The following is a 23,012-nucleotide window of genomic DNA, read 5'->3' on the forward strand; positions in this document are numbered from 1 at the left end:
ATTTACACACTGAACACCCATTGGTAACCTCTGAACGGCAGGCGTCGTTGTATGGCTTGTCTTTGGAAGTTGTTTACATCCAACTAAAGGATTTAGCTTAAATCGGCAAATGGTCAGTGCTCTACATCACTCATTCATGGGTTACTTGCCTTTACATGCCTGTGCATACACTGGCAAAGTCTCACACAAATCCCACGTCCGAAGACGAACAACATGTCAACATTGGTCTAGAGTTAGACGCTCACACATGTTCTTCATAACACTGCATCCCATAAAAGCCCTGATATGGTATAATAGAAGGCAGGATCCAGCATAGGCCCAGGCATAGAGTCTGGTACTTTGCAAAGACGTCTGCGAGCATCTGTGTCCAAACAATTTAACGTATTCCCACAATCAGAGATGCCGAATTCCTTCCAGACGTTCACCGTGTGCACATAAGCTACATCCATTATGACGGTGGCTTTGGACTTACTGGAGAATGCAGTTATGTAAGCAATGTGGTTTCGTGGAATCTTTGTATCGAATCCAGGTATTCTTATGGAAAAATCCCCTTCTTTGTCACAAGCTAAAACTTTGCATCTTCAGGATATGCAGAGCTGGTGATTTGCATATCCTCCTGAGACACTGTATCAGCAACTTTCTGAAGAGACACTTGCATGAATTATAGTGAAGCCAGAATGCGGAGCGTCGTTTTTTGTGTAATTCGTTTGGAAAATGAAATGTAGTTTTCAATGGCGTCTGGAATGACTTTGAACTTGTCACCTTTCAAACTCAAATCACCCAAGTGAGCATCATATCCACTCAAATTTCGGAAGAAGATGGGTATGTGCTGCGGACTTTGGTACTTCAAGTTGCATGCATTGTGAGCTGCGCCATGGATCTTCCCTTTAGATCACAGTGGTCTGTACATGGAGTTCCCACTTTTCTACCCAACGGCAGCCTGCAAAGGTGACATTTAACTGCCGGGTCACATAAGGCATCATTCCCTTTAACTACCTGCTCATATAAAGCATCATTCTCTTCAATTGCCTGCTCATATAAGGCATCATTCTCCTGCAAGTTGGTCTTTGCAATGTTGGTCTGATAAATGCGATCAACTTCTCATGCAAGATTGAGCTCAGAGAGCAGCCATATCGCAGGATTATCCCCGACATATGACTCGAATTTTCTGCGACTAGTGTCATACGAGCATAGAGCTTGAGATGATGTCGCATACGGTATATATCGTTCTGTGGAGTTAGTATGAGAGGCTCTGGGGTCACCTTCACAATGTGCAACGGGAGCTAGGAGGCAGTGAATACGAGGGGACATAGTTGCTAGTGGTGATCATTCTTAAATTTTAAGAAATTTTTATCCTGACTAGGCATTTCCATATGCATCGGTCCCTGACTCAAGCAGTCAAGGAGATGCCTTTCAAGATAATCAATTTTTGTAAAAGAGTTGAGGCACCTATGGCAAAAATACCTTACACATTTTGGAATGAAAGTAGGTGGTACATGCTTCTCATCCTCAGACAACAGCAGCAAATCGACATGTTTGGGGCGCTGATCGACTAATTTGGAAAAGTACAAGGGACCAACTACTTTATGTTTGACTTCTTTGTTCTGCGCACTTTGCTCATTGTCATCTTCTTCCGGCTTGCTATCATCAACATCCAGGTAGTACTTGTAAACTGAATAGTGTGAATTCTTCCTCTTGGATTCTGATAAGTCTTGGAGTTTTATGGGGAATGAGATGCATTTGAAATTATAATGCTCATAGACATAAATGTTTTGTATCTACTCATATGCTGTGTGTGATATGAGTAATTTCTATTGAGAGTCAGAAACGACCATGCTAAACAATATTCATCCCTGACATCTACATTCCGAACACAATACAAGCATTTTTAGCAGCAATATCTTCTGGAAGAGAGATGAAACTGGACCCTCCATTTGGTGGATCATAGACATGAGAGTATACATCGAGGTGAAGAACACAACTGAGTGCGTTGCCTGACACTCTTTCCTCCATTTCGGAAAAACTCTCGGCAAAAATTCTATGCCACTCTGTGATTGACTTGTCCTACGTTATCATAACAGTTCTCCCCCAAATTGGAGAATGCCCATTTCCTCGCCAGCATCATTACCCTCTTTTGGGAGTATGTGAGCTCACAGTATAGAGCTGTGTTACACTTAGTGGCGGGACACTCGGGTCGCTGACGATTTTGGGGAGTACCCTCTCGAAACTGCTTGGCAGACATCAAGTTAAGTTGCAGAATTCGATAGTCATCGTTCGTGTTGTCAATACGGACGTGTGCGATCTTGTCACCAAAAGCTCCAGAAACCATAGAGTTGCTCAATGTTGGTGCAGGACTTACTTCGTGATTCACAACAAAGAGGGCAGGGGTACTATGGGGGTAGACAGTGTGGCTGCATCGGCAAACAAGCTGGGGTCATCAAACCATACCATGTTGATGATGACGGACCCGGCTGAGGTGGTGTTTGCAGGCATGACGAATACATCATTGACGAACTGGGCTGGGGCGATGAATAAACCATCCTCACATCAGGTGATGGAGCAGTTGGAGATGCAGGTCCATTTCCGAATACAGCATCCATCTCATCTGCAAAGAAAGGCAAAAAATCGACAAGTATCATGTGTAAAATAAGATGTATACAGACGTATATATAATACTATGTTGTTTTTTTCTTACTAATTTTCACAATTAACGGTGTCTGAAGAATAAGCCCGTGAAGCTCTCGTCACACCGTTATTTGCTACGGTGTCTTATAATATTTTATCCTGCTGATCTATCGCAATATTATCATGGAATATGGCTGTGAACGAAGGTCCATAACGATTGCGAGATGATCAGCGAACGAGGTGGTGTCGTCAGCCCATACCATAGTGATGATGATGGAATGGGCTGTGATGGTGCTCGCAGGCACAGTGAATATATCTCGACGAACCGGTCTGGGGAGACGAATACGTAATTATGTCAGGTAGTGGAGCAGTTGCAGCCGCAAATCCAAGATCGCACACATCCATCTAATCTAGAACAGAAGAAGAAGTACAAGAAGGAGGAGGAGGAGAAGAAGAAGAAGAAGAAGAAATTGATAATCAGATTTCAGCTATAACGAAAGCACATGCAGACATGGGAAAAATATCATCTTAAATACATACCTGTAGGATCAATAGAGTCAGATCGGAGATGCTTATTAGTCCCTGATAACCATCATCATAAATATTACTCTTTACGGCGTTTTATACCTGCTGCATGTATCTCTATCATTGCTGCTGATATTGGTTCTAGTCGGTCTCAGACGAAGCGACTACTGTCACAAGCTGCGACATGGTCGCAAATAGAATAGCGACCCAGAAAGTGTAGAATAGAATGATTTCACAAGCTGCGACATAGTTGCGAATGGAGCAGTGGAATGTGGAATAAATTTCTTTATTTCACGTTTGTGATCACAAATATTGTCGGTCGTCAGACTACCAGTTTCGATCAGCAATGGCCACCTTCAGATCTGTTTTATAAAAACATGTCCTAATATACTGGAGCCATAGTGGCATCGTAAAATGCTAAACACAAAATCAGCGCCAGCATCGTAACAGATATATAAATTATGTTATATACCAGAGTCATCTTGTTAGCAGTGCTACTGTTCGAAACAACAGTTTTGGCGCTAGTATATACCACAATTTATAAAATAGTGACGATACTGGCGCTGATTTTGTGCTTAGCATTTGACGATGTCACTATGGCTCCAGTATATTAGGACATGTTTTCGTAAAACAGATATGAAGACGGTCATTGCTGACCGAGACCGGTAGTCTGTGGACTTACAATGTTTGTGATCATATAAGTGAAAAAGAAATTTATTCTAGTGTAGAATGAATTTCTTTATTTCCGTCTCTGATCACAAACTTGTTGGGTCCTCAGAGTACCAGTATGGGTCAGCAATGACCATCTTCAGATCTGTTTTAAAAACTTGTCCTAAAGTAATGGAGCCATAGTGGCATCACCACAACATAAACAAAAAATACACTCATGCTCATAAATTAAGGATAATGCAGATACATGGTGAAACAACGCTCTTGCGGGCTGTTTGTGGGTTTAAATCACCTCGGGGTATGACCATGCGGTGCATTTGACCTACGGTCGTCGCACGGTGACGCTGGCAGCAGTCCACATACGCCGAGGTGTGTTGGTGCATGTCAGAGTACGGTGCAGCGAGTTAGTGTGCAGACGTTTTCAGACATGCTAATGGTGACTGTGTGTTGAAAATGGCTCAAAGAACACATACTGATGACGTTATGAGAGATAAAACACTAGGGCGGCTGGAGGCTGGTCAAACACAGCAGGTCGTGGCACGGGCTCTCCGTGTGTCACAAAGTGTGATCTCAAGATTATGGCAACGATTCCGGCAGACAGGAAACGTGTCCAGACGCTATAGTACGGGACGTCCACAGTGTACAACACCACAAGAAGACCGATATCTCGCCATCAGTGACCGCAGACGGCCACGGAGCACTGCAGGTAGCCTTGCTCAGGACCTTACCGCAGCCACTGGAACAGTCGTCTCTAGACACACCATCTACAGACTACTGAACAGACATGGTTTATTCGCTCGGAGACCTGAAAGGTGCATTACACTGACCCCTGGTCACAGGAGAGCCCGTAAAGCCTGGTGCCAAGAACACAGTACATGGTAATTGGAACAGTGGCCCCAGGTTATGTTCACAGACGAGTCCAGGTATAGTTTGAACAGTGATTCTCGCCGGGTTTTCATCTGGCGTGAACCAGAGGCCAGAGACCAACCCCTTAATGTCCTTGAAAGGGACCTGTATGAAGGTTGTGGGTTGATGGTGTAGGGTGGGATTATGATTAATGCACGTACACCCCTGCATGTCTTTGACAGGGGCAGTGTAACATGTCAGGTGTATCGGGACATCATTTTTCACCAGTATGTCCGCCTTTTCAGGGGTGCAGTGGGTCCCACCTCACTCCTGATGGATGATAACACACGGCTCACCGAGCTGCCATCGTGGAGGAGAATGTTGAAACAGAAGACATCGGGCGAATGGAGTGGCCTACCAGTTCTCCAGACCTAAACCCCATCGAACATGTGTGGGATGCTCTCGGTCGACGTATCGCTGCACGTCTACAAACCCCTAGGACACTTCAGGAGGTCCGACAGGCACTGGTGCGAGAATGGGAGGCTATACCCCAGCAGCTGCTCGACCACCTGATCCAGAGTATGCCACCCCGTTGTGCGGCCTGTGTATGTGTGCATGGTGATCATATCCCATATTGATGTCGGGGTACATGTGCAACAAACAATGGCGTTTTGTAACACATGTGTTTCGGGACGTTTTTCTCAACTTATCACCAATACCGTGAACTTACAGATCTGTGTCGTGTGTGTTCTCTATGTGCCTATGCTATTAGCGCCAGTTTCGTGTAGTACCATGTTGTGTGGAATCATATTTTGCAATTATCCTTAATTTATGAGCATGAGTGTATATGTGCTACGATGCTAAGCTGATTTTGTGTTTATCTTTTGACGATGCCACCACGGCTCCATTGTATTAGGACATGTTTCTAAAACAGATCTGAAGATGTTCATTGCTAGCCGAAACTGGTAGTCTGACGACCTAACAAATTTGTGATCATAGACCGCAATAAAGAAATTAATTCGAAACGATTAGTGTTTGTAGCCGAAAACCTTATTCCTTTACTTATTTCACAAATAGGAATTTAGTATGATTAATTTTAGTAATGTGGAAAGCACCGGCTAATGGCTGTGAATAGGCAACGCAATCTTACATCGCTTCTGACGGTGTTCTTGAATATAGGATTACATTTCAGTGCAGATGCACGCGGTGGTCCATCATGTCGACGGTGGCGGAATGCAACATCCGGTGATGAAAGAGAAGAATAATTTTTCGACTCTTTGTGACTTGCAGCGCGCCACGGCCGGTACGCTCAGAATATTACCCATGCTTCAGATGCCGCTGTCGGCTCTGTTCAGGGAATACGATACATGATTTAGTAATGCGCCTTTGCAGGTTGTCACTAGTGTGTAAGTCATGGATGTCATAGGTAAACATCAGGCGTCACTCAGAGTCCGGCAGCTATCATGGTACGCACGGCTTCTGCAATGACAGTAACGGAAAGTAGTGAGAATAATTTGTACCCCGTCGGCGAGGGGAAACGAGAGCATTGCAGAACGTCAAGTAGAAGCGGGCAGTTACTGTCGCGCACAGTCCGCCCATACCTCTGCTTGCTTTATCTGGAGAGACAGCTGTACATCTGTATCAAGACGTTAGTAGCCTCAGATGTATGTTAGAAAAATATCATATGTCTATAAATATATGAATGTGTATAAATCACTCTCTGTTATTTTACACGAATAGATCGACAGCACGAGTTTGCGTAATCGACTTCCACGTTAAATAATGAAAATCATAGACAGATGATATTCTGCATTCGACCATCAGTCAAACAGTTTAGTCAATGGCTCTGAGCACTATGGGACTCAACTGCTGAGGTCATTAGTCCCCTAGAACTTAGAACTAGTTAAACCTAACTAACCTAAGGACAACACAAACATCCATGCCCGAGGCAGGATTCGAACCTGCGACCGTAGCGGTCTTGCGGTTCCAGACTGCAGCGCCTTTAACCGCACGGCCACTTCGGCCGGCTAAACAGTTTAGTCCATTACTCATATCGGTAGCAAAAACTTTTGAGTAAAGATTCAAGACGGCAGAACTTTCGATCGTAGCCTCTAAGTTTGGATATCATTGCAAACCAGATACACTATTCCGTTTGTATGCTGCGACGTGGATACCCCAAGGGCCATGTGTGGGATGGATGTGATTCTTTTGTATGCAAAGTGTTACTCAACACATCGAAATGCATACTAGTGGAGGAAATTCATTTCAACGTCACCCTGGGCCGCTTTACAAGGTGTGACTCAGAAGTTTCAAGACTGACTCATTTCTGAGTAGAGGAGCGCGCGCGGACCGGTTCTGCCAGATGGGGGAAGTAGTGGGGACTCTCAGGGAACGAACTGACGATGTGGCAGTTGCCTCCGGAACCCTAGAGAGTGCGCATTATTGCAGCGTGAGTGCGTGTGACTGAACAAAACCGCCACAGAGACTCTCGGTACGATTCAAGAGGCCTTTAAGGAAGAAGCCATGTCCCGTGCATTGGTTTTCACGTGGCACAAACGTTTTAAAGATGGCCGCGGGAATGTTGAAGACCACGACCGCTTTGGGAGGCCATCATCAAGCCGAACGGATCAAAATGTGGAGAGAGTGCACAAACTTTGAAACAATGACGTCTTCTTAGTACTAGATTAATTGCCGATGAACTGGGACTCAGTCAGAGTACGGTGTGCAGGATTGCGACGTAGAATTTGATGATGCGAAAAACGTGTGCCAAACTGGTGTCAAAAGTTTTGTCGGTGGATCAGAAGAAACGGCGCATGACTGTTTGCCAGGAAATGCTCCAACGGTTGAATGTTGATCCGAACCTTCTGGAGAAAGTGGTTACAGATGATGAGACCTGGGTCTACAAGTACGATCCTGAGTCGAAGCGTCAAATCTCAAAATGGCACACTGCTTCCTCACCGAAGCCCAAGAAAGCTCGCATGAGCAAATCGTGTGTGAAGAGCAACCAGATTTTTTTTTTTATGGTAAAGGAGTGATTCACAAGGAGTTTGTTGCTTGTGGACAGACTGTTACAGGTGACTTTTACGCTGGAGTGCTCTGCCGTTTGAGGGATCGAATTCGCCGCGTCCGCCCGGCGATCAAGGGAGATTGGATTCTCCACCACGGCAACGCGCCCGCTCACACGTCGCGCGCCGCCGCCGAAGTTTTGGTCAAGTTCAACGTGACAACACTGCCGCAGCTTCCCTACAGCCCCGACTTGGCTCCAAGTGGCTTTTTTGTCTTCTCCCGAATCAAGACAGGCCTAGAAGGGAAGTGATTCTACTCCATCGAGGCCATCCAGCAGGCTTCGACGAGAACCCTTGACAGCATGACGCCCGAGGGCTTCCAGAAGGGCTACGAACAGTGGAAGACGCACTGGCTGCGCTGTGTTGATGCTGAAGGATCATATTTTGAAGAATTTTAGTCCGCTGTACTTAAATGTCCAATAAATTTCTAGTTCTAAGTTAAGTCTTGAAACTTTTGAATCACATCCTGTATAACAAGGGTGTATTTGCTTATTTTAAACATAATAATGCATGACGGTAAAATGTTAAACGCTGAAACCAGAAGCCTATGAGAGGGGCTCATGGGCTGACAGGCAATGATAAGTGGCGGCCCTGAAGAATGAGCAGTGACTGGCTTAACCACTGTAGCAATGAGACATGAATAGTATTCAGTCTGGCAGCATCTCCAGATTTCTCTCTCTCCATCAAGTGTTAGCTCTCCTGCAACACCATCTATTGTATATGTATCGAAATCAGTATAATTCCCATAACTGATTCTGTGTAAGAGAATAATCGAAAGACTGGTTAAAATTAAGATAAATGGATAAAAAATTAGACAAACACCGAGCAATAGTATTAGAAGCTAATCTAAGTCATGTTGATAAAATATATGATACCCATATTGAGCACAGGCCGTTTTATCCTCTGTCAGCAAAGTTCTAGTGATTTCATCTGCAGTAACGGCTGTATATGATCTATGTGTATCGCTTTTCTTTCAGTGAATCATACCACATTACATTGCATCCAAATGTTTCACAGTTTCAAATACATTTGACTTGCAACTCGCATGTATTGCGACAGAATACCACAGCAATCAGAATCCAAATAAAAAATATTATTGTTTCCTCACGTACGCAGAAATAGTGGGAGTAAGACTATTTCGTCTTGTCACCATGTCTCTCTAAAACGCACCGCCTTTCCACTATTAAAGCATATGCGAGTCAGTCCCTCCGTTAAATCTAGTTGTTACATCAAGGACCTACAGCCCTTCTCTACCGCATATTCCGATTATTCTATTTGTACAATGCTTTTTTTTTATTTCTAAGGGTGGTGAGCACCAACCAGGAGTAAGTGAAACTAAAGTAGTGAGTTACTAAAAGAGAAGGAAATCGGCGACTTCCAGTCGAGAGTACTGAACTAAAGGAGTAAATTACTACAGGAATAAATTATTAATTTACTTCCGAAGTAAATTTATTTACTTCATAACTGGCGGAGAGCGCCATCAAAGAGTATGCTACTACGTTAGTGACTCAATGAGGAAATAAGTCCAAAATTTACTCCTAAGCAGAGGTAGGTGCAAAAAGCCGTGGTAGGAGTAATGTTAGAGAGTAAGGCGTGTTCTTTGGTTTCTGTGTGTTAAATGCCGAATTCTACGGATCACCTGGACTGCGCAGAATATATGGAAATGGAGGAAGAGGTGGACATCCCAAGAAGGAAGGTTTCAGTGGAGAGGAGAGACTCACTTGCGATGTATAACGACAATAATTTCAAAAAGAGATTTGGGTTTCCTAAGGAATCTGTTGTGTCGCTGCTTGTGTGCTGGAGCCGTTATTGCAGTCTAATTCTGACAGGAACCGCGCTTCGTCTCCAAGACTGCAACTTCTCTGTGGTCTCTGAATCTTTCCTGCAGTTACTTTTCTAATCTTAGCAGGGGGGATCTCGATAACATCCATCGTACTACTGCCGGAAGAGATATTAATAGTGTGATAAAGAGTTTAATTGTCTTAAAGCCACTGTATGTGCCCATGCCACAGAACCAAGAAAATATATCAAAGAATAATAGGGAATTCTAAAGAAGTGGTGGATTCCCGAATGTCGTAGGTGCCATAAATTGTGTACATATACCCATACTCTGGCCTTTTGGAGTACAAGCAGAACAGAAATAGCAGGAATTTCTCTCCTATCAATACACAAATCATGTGTGATGTCAATATGAAGATTTTGAACGTGTTAAGCCGTTGTCGGGGTTCCACGCATGATGCAAGCATCTGGGACAATAGCAGAGTGGCTACAGACGTTGAAAATGGAAAATATGATGTGTTGCTTGTTGGAAATGGATGATATGCTTTCTCCAAACATCTTATGACTCCCGTGTTTTGACCCCACGCAAGAGTCGAAGGACGCTACAACAGAACCCATATTGCTGCCAGACATGTAACAGAGCGTTCATTCGGTGTTTGGACAAAAAACGTTTCGAAATTCTCACTAAAACAATGAGATATAAGAAAAACAAGCGTGGGAATGTTACTGTGGCTGCTGCAGTTCTCCACAGCTTTCGAATAGAAGTTGGAGATGGGTTTCACCCTGATGCTGTGTATATGCATTTCAGCCAGAAGCAGATGCTGCAGGCCAAGCTGTAAGAAGGTCTGTTATAAGCAGTTATGTTAATGATAACTGTACCTAATTTTTTAGTAAAATGACACATTAGACTAAAGACATCTCCTTCTTAAAGAATAAACAAGGGTCTGGTTCGTCACAATCGCAGTGAAATGTGACATATTTTGTAGTTATGTTCCTCTATCTCTTTATTTTTTATTTTTTGGCAATTAGGGAATTAACATTTGCACTTTATTTCTTACCTCAGTACGCAGAGCTGCACAATAAAGACGTTTCGATTATTTCTAAGAAAATCAAGATGTCTGCTTTTACAATACTGATAATACATGTAAGTATTGGAAAGTGGTGATTAGGAAATTTTGATATACTGATAGTGTACTGATAGTTTGTGGAAAGCCCGTGTTCAGGATCTTGTTCAGAAACTAAATGGTGCTTTATTTACCATTAGAACAGTATCTGAAGTAAGTGACAGTTCAACACGAAAAGTAGTCTCCTTCGCATATTTTCATACGCTTATGTCATATGGTATTATTTTTTGGGGTAATTCTTTCTGATTCAAAAAGGGTATTTTTGGCTCAAAAACGGGCTGTTCGAGCTATATGTGGTGTAAGTTCGAGAACCTGTTGTCGACCCCTATTCAACAGTCTGGGAATTCTGACATTGCCCTCACAGTATATATTTCCTTTAATGTAGTTTGTTGTTAGCAATATTAGCTTATTCTCAAGAGTTAGCAGCTTTCACTCAGTTAATACTATGCAGAAATCAAATCTTCACGTGAAATGCACTTCCTTGACTCTTCTGCAGAAAGGAGTGCACTATTCTGCTGCATCCATTTTCAATAAGCTACCACAAGAACTCAAAGATCTTAGCAGTAGCCCAAACGCCTTTAAGTCTAAACTGAAGAGTTTCCTCATGGCTCACTCCTTCTATTCTGTCGAGGAGCTCCTGGAAGAGCTGAAAAATTAAGCAAATTCCAGTGTTACATTGTTGATTTTCTTTATTTAAAGTTACGAATTGTCGCCTGAATACGTTTCTTGTATTTCATTTTATCTGTTTCTACTATCGTGTTATAATTTTATGTATCGACTCGTCCCAGGACCATGGAGACTTCTCCTTAATTTGGTCCCACGGAACAATAAATAAATAAATAAATAAATAAAGTGAATGATAGTGAAATAATAAACAGAAATATTACGTCATGCGAAAAATGAGAACATATTAACCATTGGAGGAAATATCGAGCAAATAACATGTTGTAGACATATAAAATGTATTCACATTCATTTACAGAAACCTAAATTTCTCAAGCATACTGGCTGAAGGCTCGGAACCTGAAGTCTGCTCCGTTTCGTTTTTGAACTTATTCATATCTTTCATTTTAAGGCTATGCTCTCTTTCCATGATTTCTCTTTGTCTTACAATGAACAACATTTTTGCGTTCTATTCCTCTCATGTCAAACTCATTTTTAACGAATGAAGCTCGTTTGCTTTTTCCAGAAACTCCCTGTTCTTAATTGCAACCGCATGTTGTCTGCCTTTTTGCTTGGGCGCCTCTTCTGAACAGTCTCATGACTATGACAAAGTTTCACTTTCAGCAGTTTTATTGTCGTCTTCAGAGTACTTATCATCATCGATGTTGCTTGAAAGGACCACATTATCTTCAGCTGTGTCATTGCGTTAACTCCAGTTATCCCCTCGAAAACTAGTGGCATCACATCAACAACCATTTGGCTTATATCGTGTATCTTCGTCTCAGCTACTCCGCCCCCAGTTTGGAATTGTTCTTGATTACATTTCACTTTTATTTGCTCCGCTTTTGCTTTCATGTCCTTCCAAATTACTTTAAGCTGCTCTTGCGATTTTTGTGTAAGAGATTTTGTGTTTTTTCTCAAGCATCTTGTTTCCTTTTTAGCGTGTTCACATCGTGCTTTTTAGATTCAATAGTAGTTATGTACTTTTTCATTATTACAGGAAACAGCTCTTTTTGAATTTCTGGTATGTTTCTTGAACGTTTCATAACACTTAAATGGTCCTCGGCCACCTCCATGTGGCTGTTAGCTCGTGTCTCAAACTGCAGGTGCCGCTTAACACGTATCACCCAACAGTAATGGACGGTGGTAACTGTAAATTACGCCAACACGATATTATTGTCAAAAAGTGATGCTATAATGTCTGTCGACAATAAATATTTTTCTGGCCGAAATGAAATGTACATGTCAGCAGTATGCTGAAATGGCTTACTTCTTTAGTAAAAAGGCGTTACTACTTTAGCTACAAGTAAAGAGGTAAACAGAAACTGAGCTCTCCAATAGTTACTAAAAGAGTATATTGCTATGGACGTAATTTACGAAAGTAATTCAGGCCAAAGAAGTAAGAGTTAGAGTAATTTATACTAGTTTGGTGCTCGTCACCCTAAGTATGAGTAGCATTATGCTTTATAAATAACAAACTCTATTTTTTACAAGCGGTCTGCACGCCCTCTCAACACTGACCACTGATCTCTCAGTCATTTCCGGAGCAAATGGTGCTGTGATTCTAACAGTCCTCTTCCTTGTTACAAACTTGTACCTTTATAGGAAAGTGTCCAAGAAATCTCCAGGAACTTTGATCTTGTACTTGTGTCAAAAATTTCGACTGCTTCTAATGTATAGATACAGATACCCTGTATGACCATCTCGTATCCGGATTTTACCGTAGTTTTGTAATTTTTTATCGTTTGTTCCATATTTTTCGATATTTTTCCACATTTTATGAATTTTCAGTTTTTTCCATATCTTTCAAAATTTTCCAATTTTTTCTACAGTTCCCATATTCCATATAGGAAACTCTACCTCCCCAACAATCCATGCATGTGCGTGTGCTTTGCCGGCCGGTGTGGCCGAGCAGTTCTCGGCGCTTCGGTCTGGAAACTCGCGACCGCTACTGTCTCGGGTTCGAATCCTGCCTCGGACATGGATGTGTATGATGTCCTTATGTTAGCTAGGTTTAAGTAGTTCTAAGTTCTGAGGGACTGATGATCTCAGATGTTAAGTCCCATAGTGCTCAAAGCCATTTGAACCATTTTGCGTGTGCTTTACCGCTGGCTTTGGCAGTAGTTGTGTGGGATGGCATTTTAAAGAAGTTCAATTTGTAGTATGGCTGGGTTGGGACTTTGTATCACAGGTGGGTGGTAAAAATAGCACCCCGCACCTTGTAATGTAAGCAGTAAGAGCATATACACATTTTTACATTTATACATACGTTCATAAAGTTTTAAACATAGCTGTGTTGTCAGTGACCGTTACAAAGTAAAATTGAGGCAATAACAACCCTCGGTCGCAAAAATGAAATCTTTTTGACGTAGGTTTCGGCCACTACTAAGAGTGTCTTCATCAGAAATAAAATATTTAAACTGGCCTCTATCATAAGCACAAAGTTTTAGGAATTTTTTTAAAAAATATAAGTGCTGACTAGCAGCATAAAAAGAAAAGGCATAGTACTTACATGTCACGTATAAAATAAATATCAAGCGATAAAGCATTAGTCACAAAATTTTAAAATAGAAAACGTGGAAGCTGTGGTAGCATCAGACTGAGGCACCCGCGTTAGCAATTGCGGGCAGATAAACATTACACCAAAAGTGCCATCTAGTAGCCGCAAGTACAAACAGACTACTTAACATTTAAATACAGGCAGACGAATACTGTGATGAACATTATTTAATACAGGAAGTAAGAGGCAATATTTTACCTGACAGCAGCAGACATGGTAACAATTTACTTATATGGATATGGTGTCTGTTCTTTCGGACATGTCCGAAAGAACAGACACTATATCCATATAAGTATATGGTTCTGGCAAACCGGCCATGACCTCCTTCTTCTGTGCGGATGCACACATATTACCTGAAATCTTACGGGACTTGGTAAGAATGTCTTCCACGAGTAATGAGTGTGTTGGGTACGGATACTTCGAATGTAACGTGTGGACATATAAGGTGAGAATGTGTGTCTCGCGGGAGGCGTGCGCGAGATCGCCGGCACGGTAGCTCAGCGTGTTCGGTCAGAGGTTTAGCTGCCCTCTGTAATAAAAAAACTGAGTAAACCGATCAACGACGAACTTAAAATGGGTGTCTTACGACGTCTGCCTAAAGAACGAACGAAAGCGAACAAAATGATATTTATATAAATATAAAGAAAGATGGCTAGAGCGTCTGCTGTGTAAGCAGGAGCTCCCGGCTTCGAGTCCCGGTCGGGGCACACATTTTCACCTGTCCCCGTTGATATATATCAACGCCCGTGAGCAACTGAAGGTATTAATATATAATTCTAATATGGTAACGATTTGTCTACATAAGAGCTTAGAAGTACAGTTTAAAAGTTGAAAACGCCATTACAGAATTACAAAGGGAGCTGAATAACTCAGCAAGTAGAAAAAAAGTATAACATGAAATGAAGTTAATGAAAAAAATTTAATGAACAAAACATTATGAATCGTCTTAGATAGAAAAAAATATTTCGGTAACTGCACGAGGGAACACGAAATCAAATATCAAGTAACGGTTTTATACGTTGAAGAAGCTTTTATTACGTAATTGTAGTTGCTCATTAAGAATGAGGCCATCATTTCGAGAAAGATGTTTAAAAATTTCTAATTCTTCGAGAACATCTAATCTACGCGCTTTCCTCTCAGTGTTCAAAATGTTGATATCGTAAACAGCTTTAGGCCTGACCTGTAATCAGAAGGTGGTCGGCAAAAGACGAATTTTGGGTGCTAGTACCATGTTTTCTTAAAAGATGTTCTTTGTATCTTACTGTCAAGACACGTCCTGTTTGTCCTGTGTAGTAAGAAGAGCAGGTGGCGCAATCTTATAGACACCAGAGTTTTTGGAAGGGGAACGGGTCGATTTTAAATTATGAATAAATTGTTTTTCAAATTATTATTGGTTAAAAAGGCAACATTACAGTTGTATTTATTACGAAGAAGGCGTTGAATCTGATACGAGGTGGGCCCCAAGAAAAGAACAGAAAAAAACTTCTTCTTTAGGCTGGACTCAATGATAGAGGTGCCGAGTGTAGTAACTCTTTCAACAGTTTTCTTTTTAAGGATGTTATCCACTATGGCAGGTTCGTATTCGTTATTAACTCCTATCGTTTTGATTAAATTAATTTCTTCCTCGAATTTTTCTTTCGAGAGTGGAACTGAAGTAGCTCTGTGAATAGCAGAGTGAAAGAAAACGCTCTTATGAGATTGTGGGTACGTGGAAGACGCAGGTACGATCTGATCGGTATACGTTTCTTTACGAAAAACGTTAAATGAGGTTTTATTTCCTCCTACTGTCCTTTTTTAAAATTTTGTGATTAAAGCTTTATCGCTTGATATTTATTTTATACGTGACATGTAAGTAATGCCTTTTATTTTTATACTGCTAGTCAGAACTTATATTTTAAAAAAAATTTCCTAAAACTTTGTACTTATGTTATAGGCCAGTTTAAATGTTTCATTTCTGATGAAGGCACTCTTATTAGTGGCCGAAACCTAGGTCAAAAAGACTTCATTTTTGCGACCGAGGGCTGTTACTGTTTTAATTTTACACACATTCATGTTCAGAAAAAATCAGAACACTCTGAACGACTAGAGACAGGCTGTTCGTATTCACAGGCCATGTACAGTCGTGGACAAAACGAGCGAGACCACTCGCCTTTTCGTTATGCTGATCCGCACAGCTTTAAAGTCTGCTACACAGCCTAACAGACAAGGCGACGAAGTGCTACTAACATACATTGCACAGGCGTGAAATTGAAAAACTATACGAAATTTGTCAGACTGTTTTCAATCATTTGTATGACTATATTAATGCTGATTAGTGTGTTAACCACAACACTTAAATACACTCCTGGAAATTGAAATAAGAACACCGTGAATTCATTGTCCCAGGAAGGGGAAACTTTATTGACACATTCCTGGGGTCAGATACATCACATGATCACACTGACAGAACCACAGGCACATAGACACAGGCAACAGAGCATGCACAATGTCGGCACTAGTACAGTGTATATCCACCTTTCGCAGCAATGCAGGCTGCTATTCTCCCATGGAGACGATCGTAGAGATGCTGGATGTAGTCCTGTGGAACGGCTTGCCATGCCATTTCCACCTGGCGCCTCAGTTGGACCAGCGTTCGTGCTGGACGTGCAGACCGCGTGAGACGACGCTTCATCCAGTCCCAAACATGCTCAATGGGGGACAGATCCGGAGATCTTGCTGGCCAGGGTAGTTGACTTACACCTTCTAGAGCAAGTTGGGTTGCACGGGATACATGCGGACGTGCATTGTCCTGTTGGAACAGCAAGTTCCCTTGCCGGTCTAGGAATGGTAGAACGATGGGTTCGATGACGGTTTGGATGTACCGTGCACTATTCAGTGTCCCCTCGACGATCACCAGTGGTGTACGGCCAGTGTAGGAGATCGCTCCCCACACCATGATGCCGGGTGTTGGCCCTGTGTGCCTCGGTCGTATGCAGTCCTGATTGTGGCGCTCACCCGCACGGCGCCAAACACGCATACGACCATCATTGGCACCAAGGCAGAAGCGACTCTCATCGCTGAAGACGACACGTCTCCATTCGTCCCTCCATTCACGCCTGTCGCGACACCACTGGAGGCGGGCTGCACGATGTTGGGGCGTGAGCGGAAGACGGCCTAACGGTGTGCGGGACCGTAGCCCAGCTTCATGGAGACGGTTGCGAATGGTCCTCGCCGATACCCCAGGAGCAACAGTGTCCCTAATTTTCTGGGAAGTGGCGGTGCGGTCCCCTACGGCACTGCGTAGGATCCTACGGTCTTGGCGTGCATCAGTGCGTCGCTGCGGTCCGGTCCCAGGTCGACGTGCACGTGCACCTTCCGCCGACCACTGACGACAACATCGATGTACTGTGGAGACCTCACGCCCCACGTGTTGAGCAATTCGGCGGTACGTCCACCCGGCCTCCCGCATGCCCACTATACGCCCTCGCTCAAAGTCCGTCAACTGCACATACGGTTCACGTCCACGCTGTCGCGGCATGCTACCAGTGTTAAAGACTGCGATGGAGCTCCGTATGCCACGGCAAACTGGCTGACACTGACGGCGGCGGTGCACAAATGCTGCGCAGCTAGCGCCATTCGACGGCCAACACCGCGGTTCCTGGTGTGTCCGCTGTGCCGTGTGTGTGATCATTGCTTGTACAGCCCTCTCGCAGTGTCCGGATCAAGTATGGTGGGTCTGACACACCGGTGTCAATGTGTTCTTGTTTCCATTTCCAGGAGTGTATAAGATATAAATGAAAGAAGAAACGCTAGTTAGTATGAAATGTACTAACAAAAACGAATTTCAGCGTATCGAGATAACGTAACTGTTTTAGTAAGACAAAGTACCCCAGATTGTTACGAATTAGCAAATTATTATTCGCATTCGGCCACGAAATGGTCTGTGTCAACGTTCAGGCCAGTCATACTGGATTACCGTTGCTGACCTAACATGAAAATGTGCAAATTTAGCAATGCGTGAAGATTCATAACGAAATTCAGTTAAAAATCATTCAGTGCCACACTTAAGTCAATTCAATTATTGACAGAAGCGGAAAAAGTAGGCAGTAACAAGTATGAAATTCTACAAGAATTTCATATCGACATCCACAGGGCGCCGGTACAATTGGGGGCATGAGAATTTCTTAAAATTCCTTTACTGTCAGTCTATCTGCCTCCATCGAGATTAGAACCGAAAGTAAACCAGACCTCCCTTGCAGTAGCAAACACCTTTCACTACGCTAGCAGACGACCCACGTAAACAGCCCTCTATTATTACCCCAGACATGAATAAGCCGGCAATTTCGCAATGAAAATGGCAAAATGTTCTGCAGTTTCTGTTGCATAGAGCTTTCTGGACTCAAAAACATGAATTGTCTACCTTTATGTCACCGCGTATGTGACAATCATTCGGGATGTTTATCGAAATAACAAAAAACTGTTATTAGCGAGTAAATTTAGTAGGATAACTCTGCACCACCCCAGGAAATAATCGGCGACGTAGCTGCCAAACGTATTCTACAATGCTTCGAATTCTCCATTAGACGTGCCACAGCCAGAAAACGTTCATTAGCCGAAGTGTTCCTTAAGGTGGCTAGCAATGGGAATGCTCGCACATCTAAAACGCGGTGGCATTAATAGTGGGATCTGAATTACCACGTGTATAGGCAAATGGATCTTATTTACATTCCTGTAAACGTGATTTGGATCGAAAGCGTCGCTACGATTAATATTCTGATGTACCGACTGCAACTGGAACATTTCGAATAAAGAGTAGGGGAAATTATTATGCGGCCCTCATCTTCAGTAACAGTGGTAGCTATTTTCGTTGTTAGGATTTCGTCACGTAAATCGGTAAAAATGGAACCCTACTAGTCTCACTTTCTTAACCGTCTATCTGCCTACCCAACCCTTAAAACCTTACCGCAGCTCGTGGTCGTGCGGTAGCGTTCTCGCTTCCCGCGCCCGGGTTTCCGGGTTCGATTCCCGGCAGGGTCAGGGATTTTCTCTGTCTCGTGATGACTGGGTGTTGTGTGATGTCCTTAGGTTAGTTAGGTTTAAGTAGTTCTAAGTTCTAGGGGACTGATGACCATAGATGTTAAGTCCCATAGTGCTCAGAGCCATTTGAACCTTAAAACCTGTTTACCTCGAGTACGGGTGTACATAATAAGCGGAAATGTATCGCAGTTCCTTGCGGTATACGGTCCCTTGGTGGTGTAAAAAAGTGAGCTATGTCAACGCAATCTAAAGATACGGTAGTTTACGTAAAGAAAATTTACGCGAAAGGTTAAAAAATTGCTCTAAAAACTATGCCACCAAACTGCTTAGGTCATCAGTCCCTTAGATCTAGAACTGCTTCAACCTACCTAACCTAACACACGTCCATGCCCGGGGAAGGATTCGAACTGACGGCGCAAGGAGCTGCGCGGTCCGTGATATGACGCCGTTGAACGCACGGCTAACCCGCGCCGTCAAATTGTTAATATCATCTGGTGTTACTAAAAAGTTAATCACTTCACTATTCTAGCATTTTAACCATGTCGGCCACCGGCTTCAAGGTCAACATTGATATCGCGGTGCAACACCACCTACCGATAAAATGTGCTTCCGGCTCTCTTTGTCGCTGTAATCCGAAGGTCAATGTGACTTGAACAGACGTGCAGGATGCCTCGCAGAGGTATTCGAGAACCGTGCCGATAAATCAGTGAGTCTGAAAGTGGGCGCATTATTGGCATGAGAGAGTGTGATGCATCCATTCGGGAAACTGCTGCTCGTGTGGGACGAAGTGTTTCGGCAGTGTAAAGGATGTCTGCCGAATGGTTCATGGAAGGCCGCAGAACACGACGAGGCGAGTCAAGCAGCACCACCCAGACACCCTCGCCCTACCATCCCCGCCCCACACCCCGAGAAGAGAAGATCGACACTTTGTCAGAACGGCATTGCAGGACAGATCTGCGTCCTCATTGGCTCTAGGGCAACAGTGGAACAGTGTAGCACAGAGATGACCGTCTGTCGGCTTTTATTACGGCATGGGCTACTTTCGCGTTGTAAAGTAGGGGTAATTATGGAAAAAGCGGAAAAGAATTGAAAAATGCGGAAAAAAGGAAATAATGGAAAAGTGTGGAGAATTATCAAAAATTGTGGAAAAAACGGTAAAAAAATGTCAAGAATATGCTAAAATCCTGTTACGACATGGTCAAAAAGGATATTTGTGTTTACAAAACAGGAAGTAATTGAAATTCGTATCTTAAACTCAAGATCAAAGTATCTGGAGATCTCTTAGATACTTTCCTAGAAAGCTACAAATTTGACCCGAGGATGTGAACTACTAGAATCACAGCAAAATCTGCTTTCAAAATGACCGAGATATCTGCGGTAAATGTTGAGAAAGCTCAAAGACCGCTTGAAAAAGTATAAGGAGTTTGTTATTGGCTGTGAATCCTTGGCGTGAAGACTACATCTGCATCTACATTTATACTGCGCAAGCCACCTAACGGTGTGTGGCGGAGGGCACTTTACGTGCTTCTGTCATTACCTCCCTTTCCTGTTCCAGTCGCGTATGGTTCGCGGGAAGAACGACTGCAGGAAAGCCTCAGTGCGCGCTCGACTCTCTCTAATTTTACATTCGTGACCTCCTCGGGAGGTATAAGTAGGGGGAAGCAATATATTCGATACCTCATTCAGAAACGCACCCTCTCGAAACCTGGCTTGCAAGCTACACCGCGATGCAGAGCTCCTCTCTTGCAGAGTCTGCCACTTGAGTTTGCTAAACATCTACGTAACGCTATCACGCTTACCAAATAACCCTGTGGCGAAACGCGCCGCTCTTCGTTGGATCTTCTCTATCTCCTCCGTCAACCCGATCTGGTACGGATCCCACACTGATGAGCAATACTCAAGTATAGGTCGAACAAATATTTTGTAAGCCACCTCCTTTGTTGATGGACTACATTTTCTAATGACTCTCCCAGTGAATCTCAACCTGGTACCCGCCTTACCAACATTTAATTTTATATGATCATTCCACTTCAAATCGTTCCGCACGCACACTCCCAGTGTTTGTTCCGCTATCATATAATCATACAATAAAGGATCCTTCTTTCTATGTATTCGCAATACATTAAATTTGTCAATGTTAAGGGTCAGTTGCCACTCCCTGCACCAAGTGCCTATCCGCTGCAGATCTTCCTGTATTTCGCTGCAATTTTCTAATGCTGCAACTTCTCTGTATGCTACAGCATCATCCGCGAAAAGCCGCATGGAATTTCCGACACTATCTACTAGGTCATTTACATATATTGTGAAAAGCAATGGTCCCATAACACTCCCCTGTGGCACGCCAGAGGTTACTTTAACGTCTGTCGACGTCTCTCCATTGAGAACAACATGCTGTGTTCTGTTTGCTACAGTGCGCAACTGTATCGAACGCCTTCCGGAAGTCAAGAAAAATAGCATCTACCTGGGAGCCTGTATCTAATATTTTCTGGGTCTCACGAACAAATAAAGCGAGTTGGGTCTCAAACGATCGCTGTTTCCGGAATCCATGTTGATTCCTACATAGTAGATTCTGGGTTTCCAAAAACGACATGATACTCGAGCAAAAAACATGTTCTAAAATTCTACAACAGATCGACGTCAGAGATATAGGTCTATAGTTTTGCGCATCTGCTCGACGACCCTTCTTGAAGACTGGGACTACCTGTGCTCTTTTCCAATCATTTGGAACCTTCCGTTCCTCTAGAGACTTGCGATACACGGCTGTTAGAAGGGGGGCAAGTTCTTTCGCGTACTCTGTGTAGAATCGAATTGGTATCCCGTCAGGTCCAGTGGACTTTCCTCTATTGAGTGATTCCAGTTGCTTTTCTATTCCTTGGACACTTATTTCGATGTCAGCCATTTCTTCGTTTGTGCGAGGATTTAGAGAAGGAACTGCAGTGCGGTCTTCCTCTGTGAAACAGCTTTGGAAAAAGGTGTTTAGTATTTCAGCTCTACGCGTGTCATCCTCTGTTTATACATACAAAAAATTCACGTCCATCGTACCCCTGGCGTTAGGGTATCCTCGTCGCAGCACACAAAGGAAATAGTGTTTCTGGTTTGCAGTGAGATCCACACTTAGGGAAAATGATCGGAAGTGCTGCTATCTTGTATCTTTACTCAGAAGTTTTTGCTGTCGATATGAGTAATCGAATAAACTATGTTTGACGGGTGGTGTAATGCAAAATATTGTCTGTCAGTCTATAATTTTAATTATTTAATGTGGAAGTCGATTACGCAAACTCGCGCTGTTGACGTGTTCACATAAAGTAGAAGAAAAGCAAATTGGTGCTTTCATTTATTATTAACACAGAGTGATTCATAAACATTCTTTGCTATTGGTAAAAAATATTTGGGTTTTTTATAATATTTTTAACACACGCCAGGGTTTATTTACGTCTTAATATAGATGTGCAGCTGTCTATCCACATAGAAAACGCAGGGGCATGGACGGAATGTGCACGCTGCTACTTGACGTTGTGTTGTGTTTTCGTGTGCCCTCACTGGCGAGGTGCAATTTATTCTCATTGCCTTCGACTGCATACCGTGCATACCGCGGCAGCTACCTAACTCTGAGTGACGCCTGGTGCTTATAAATAACATCGTTGGCTTCCGTTCTAGCGAACACCTGCAAAGGCGTGTTGCTGAAGTATGTATCGAATTCCTTGAACAGAGCCGACAATGGCAGCGGCGTCTGAAGTACGGGTAGTACTCCCCAGATACCAACCGCATTGAGCTGTAAGTCTCAAAGTCTCAAAAAGTTATTCTTCTCTTTCATTATCGGATGTTTCTTTCCACTAGCATCCACAGGATGGATCAGGCTGCGCGCATCTGTTCTGAAACATAATCCCATATTTAAGGACATCAGCGGAATCAGCGCAAGATAGTGTTGCCTGTGCACAACCATTAGCCGGTACTTTCCAGCCGGTCGCGGTGGTCGAGCGGTTCTAGGCGCTTCAGTCCGGAACCGCGCTGCTGTTACGGTCGCAGGTTCGAATCCTGCCTCGGGCATGGATATGTGTGATGTCCTTAGGTTAGTTAAGTTTAAGTAGTTCTAAGTGACTGATAACCTCAGATGTTAAGCCCCATAGTGCTCAGAGCCAT

This window comes from Schistocerca americana, chromosome X, assembly GCF_021461395.2.
Source record: "Schistocerca americana isolate TAMUIC-IGC-003095 chromosome X, iqSchAmer2.1, whole genome shotgun sequence".
NCBI lineage: Eukaryota > Metazoa > Arthropoda > Insecta > Orthoptera > Acrididae > Schistocerca > Schistocerca americana.